Below are 4,480 nucleotides of genomic sequence, written 5' to 3'. Positions count from 1 at the left end.
TGGAAAGGCTTTTACTCAGAAGAGTCAGTTAAAAGCCATCAACTCATTCACAGTGGAGTGAAATTGTTTGGCTGTGATCAGTGTGGAAAGGCTTTTACTCTCAAGAGTACATTAAGAAGTCATCAACTCATGCACAGTGGAGTTATACCATTCAGCTGTGATCAGTGTGGAAAGGCTTTTACTCACAAGAGTCAGTTAAAAAGCCATCAACTAATGCACAGTGGAGTTAAACCATTCAGCTGTGATCAGTGTGGAAAGGCTTTTACTCACAAGAGCAAGTTAAAAAGCCATCAACTCATTCACAGTGGAGGTTTAACCATTCAGCTGTGCTTCAGTGTGGGAAAGGCTTTTACTCAGAAGAGTATGTTAAGAAGACATCAACTCATTCACCAGTTGGAGTGAAATGTTCGAGCTGTAATCAGTGTGGTAAGGCTGTTTACTCGGAAGACTCATTTAAAAAGCCATCAACTCATTTACAGTGGAGTGAAACCATTCAACTGTGATCAGTGTGTGAAAACCTTTACTCAGCGATGAACAGTTGTTGATCCATCAATGCCCCCATTCTAGTAGAAAGCGGGTACCACTGTGGACTCCTGTGAAAAAACTTTCAAGCACCAAAAGAGCTTAAAATGTCACCAACGCATCCACACTGGACATGATGTGTACCGATGTGATCACTGTGGTGAACCATTTGTATTGTACTCACAGTTAAAAGCTCATGAAGTGACCCACACTGGGGTTAAACCATACCTTTGTGATCAGTGTGGGAAACGCTACAGCTACATTGCAAACCTCAAAGTTCAGCCAACGTGTCCACACTGGGGAGAGACCATACAGATGTGATGAGTGTAAGAAGACTTTTACAACTTTGTATTCCCTGAAACAACACCAGCAGATCCGCACCAGAAGAAAGCATTCAATCAGTGTCACAGTGAGGTATGTAAAGACTGGTCTCAGTCACAGTGTACACACAATTGTGTATTGGATAATTTGGATATTGCTGCAAAATTGTTTCAAAACAGTTTTGAACAACTGTGGTCGGTTGAATTCTGTTAACACATTATCAGCTATCGTTCAGTCTAACCTGTATTGGTTTTGTCACAGAAATCTGGTCCAGGTTAATCTGGGGATGTAGGTTAGATTAGGAATTCTGACATAATCAGACAACTGAATGTTAAATTCCAACAGTGACGTTCTCTTTGTTTTCCAAGCAGAATGGAACAGATGGACAAAACTCTCAGACTTGTCAGCACTCTGCCAATGGTGAACAGTGCTGCTTTGACCAGTCTGGACCAACGTCCAACCAACAAGGAACCCTACAACGACACCAGCGTATGCACACTGGACACAGACTGAACCCCTGCCAAGAAGATTTGTCCATGCAGGGTTCAGTAAAAGTTCATGAAGTCCTCCACAAACTTAAAGTCCTTGAGATCCGGCTTCACAGAATTCAGGTCTAATTTCTTGTTTAGTGTCTTCGTTGCTTCGTTGCAAAATCCATTAAGAGGAAAGCTGTCGTTAACAGATGTGACTGGTAAATTAATCAAACCGTTCAAAGTGGTTACTCAGTTAAATGAATTATCAGTGGCAGAGGGATAGACGTCTGGATGGAGGCAGTGAGCAGCAGGGCGAATTTCCTCAATTACCACCTTAATGGTTCCTCAGATCCCTCTGGGCTGCAGGAACCCGTTAGATGCAGAGCTGGTTCAGTGATTCTCTGATGATTAAGCATAATTAATTGAGGAGATTACTGGCCTTAGGGTTCCTGTCTGTCAGTCTGTAAATATAAAACACGAAGTGTTCTATGAAAAGTCCAATCTTTGAAAGCTGACATGTAGTTCAGAATCATTTCTTTGTAAATTAGCTGCATCCAGTCATTACCATGACATTGGCAGTGATTCTCTGATGATTAATCATAATTAATTCAGGAGATTACTGGCCTGAGGATATCTATCTATCTATCTATCTATCTATCTATCTATCTATCTATCTATCTATCTATCTATCTATCTATCTATCTATCTATCTATCTATCTATCTATCTATCTATCTATCTATCTATCTATCTATCTATCTATCTATCTATCTAAACTTTCTCAGCTACAGCATCTGCACCTCTGCTTCTGTGTGAAGTAGTCATTACAGGAGAGAAAGTGGAGAAAATCTGACAAATTTTGTCAAGTGGTCCAGAAAAATCTGACTACCCCTACAACTTCTCTCCTGTAATGATAGTAATAAGTAATACATAGTTGATACTTCACACAGCAGTAGCAGAGGTGCAGATGTTGTAGCTGAGAAAGTTTGGAGGTTGCCACTTCTTGCATTCCAAGAATAGTAGGGGAGTCAGATTTTGTCAAGTGGCCCAGAAAAATCTGACTCCAGATTTTATTTCATATCATACAATCTGCACTTTTAACTCAACCTGCATATTTCTGTTAAAGTCCTAGTTTTGAAATGGTCTCTCTGTTCTTAATCTGCCATACTGTGATCATTTAGCCCCTTATTTTATTATTCTGTTCTTACAGACTGTAATTTACGAGTTTTTTTTTAAAACTTGTTGTGATTTGGTGTTTTAGCTGTTGTAGCAAATAATTTCCCAGGTGTGTGATAAATAAAGAATTTCAATTCTATTATATTGTTAACTGGCCCTATAAAAATAACAACAATAAGAAATTACTACGATACTAAAACTAGAACTATACTTATATTAAAGACTTTATACATAAATACCAGACATATTTTGATGCCATATCTTGCATTCTTAGGGGAGTCTGATTTTAAGTAAGGAGATATAAAGTTTTCTCAGTGAACAATTATTTTAATGACACGTGTAGAACACTGATGGAATGTGAACAATATTTGGCGACTACACCCTGTCCTGTCCTGATGTCCTCATAGGAGTGAAGCTGAGAGTAGCGTAGGATCTCCCCAATGCCATTTAGGGTGCGCACATACGGATGAGAAGAGGAGGAGAAACATGTCACCTAATCATATTTAACAGGAAAACATGTCTGCAGTTCGGTACTTAGTCACATTTAACCCAAAAACAACAGCAAAAGCAGTAAACGTACAACAGAAAAACCCGTCAAGTGGCCACAGAGTGAAAAGTAAGTCACACGCGTTCACGCGAAGGGGGAGTCAGATTTTTCCGGGGAGTGTGAAAATTGCACAACACCTGGGTTAGTCTGTATCCTTTTTTCTGATTGGCTGAGACGAGACACGTGACAGTGTGCATCTATTAATGATCGGAAGCATTCAGGTCGTTCCGGTTATACTCGGTAGCGCTCTTCAGTAAAGGAGACGCAGTTTGTTATTTTCTTTGATTATCGCTCGGCAAATTACAAAAAAGTTGCAAGTTAACCCTTTTTCCACATTTATTAGGCAAAATTAGCTTCGCCACCGTGGCTAAACATGCTAAAAATGGCTTTGCCATCCTGAGGAAGGCTTTGCCTATGGCGAAGTGGAGAATGGCTAGCACAAGCACAGAGACACCCTGAAAATTTGACACAATCTTAAATATTATGAAATATTTGTTGAAAAGTCTTTTTCGTGTGTTTCTAAGGGTGTGGCTGCATCAGAAAGACACAAATACAAATGATATTTTTTTGGTTTGTTGTTTACAAGAAATATTTTATGGAACCAGTCAATTTTCAGTTTTAATGTCTTTTATTAGGATGTGTTTAGTTTTATGATTGTACTAAAATAAATGACTCTTGAAGACCTCAAAGTGATTCTTAATGCAGTATTTCACAAATGTATGGGATGTCCAATCCACTGCTGTATTTAACAGCAATCTGATCTGCTGACGTTAGCAAGACAAACAAGTGAAGGTTTCAGGCTTTTATCTAGAATTGTTCTTGAGATATTCATCTTCAAACAGCCTCAAATTTCAATGTGAGAAAATCAAAATGAGTGAAACTGGGTCTGCAGTCCACTGAAAAACCTCTAAGAAAGTGTCTGACATACTGAACTAATATTTCATAGATAGCATTGTAAATCTCCACAGTTTATGATTTTTAAAAAAAAAGTTTTTTTGGGAGATGGTCAATGATTTGAAACGGAGTTTGTCCCCTAGAGGACAAATGGCACAATCACAGAATGAGGGTATGTTTTGAAAAAATATCATTCAAAATTTGTCCAGAGTAGTGACTGTAATTTGAATTTTAATACACTTAACCAAGTGCTATAGGTGGGAAAAAAAACATGTTTATGCAGCATGATGTTGCTTTGTGATGTTGCAACTGACATGCTGATTTCAAAATGGAAGCATTTTAATTTCTAATGCTCTCATAGAAGATGACTGGTCAATAAAATTGACTCCTGTGACTCTGATGTCATGCAGAGTCTTTATGCTATGATGTGGAAAGGGTGAAAGAAGACAGACTGGACATTTCTGAGTGAAACTGAACATGGCATGTACTGATTCATAAAAACAAGTGTATTATCTTTAATAAAGCCTTACATAATATTTACTAGCTGA

At 38.4% G+C, this 4,480-nt stretch overlaps 1 long non-coding RNA gene across 1 annotated transcript; it reads left to right on the top strand.

Moving 5' to 3' along the window:
• Positions 1-810: 810 nt before the first annotated feature.
• On the top strand, positions 811-3,727 carry LOC127533575 (uncharacterized). Its single transcript, XR_007941334.1, has 2 exons — positions 811-936; positions 1,215-3,727. It is a non-coding gene; the product is annotated as an uncharacterized LOC127533575 (long non-coding RNA).
• The last annotated feature ends 753 nt before the right edge of the window (positions 3,728-4,480 follow it).

This window comes from Acanthochromis polyacanthus, chromosome 4, assembly GCF_021347895.1.
Source record: "Acanthochromis polyacanthus isolate Apoly-LR-REF ecotype Palm Island chromosome 4, KAUST_Apoly_ChrSc, whole genome shotgun sequence".
Classification (NCBI taxonomy): domain Eukaryota; kingdom Metazoa; phylum Chordata; class Actinopteri; family Pomacentridae; genus Acanthochromis; species Acanthochromis polyacanthus.
The sequence above is the reverse complement of the archived record's forward strand: the minus strand, read 5'-3'. Positions and strand labels throughout refer to the sequence as shown.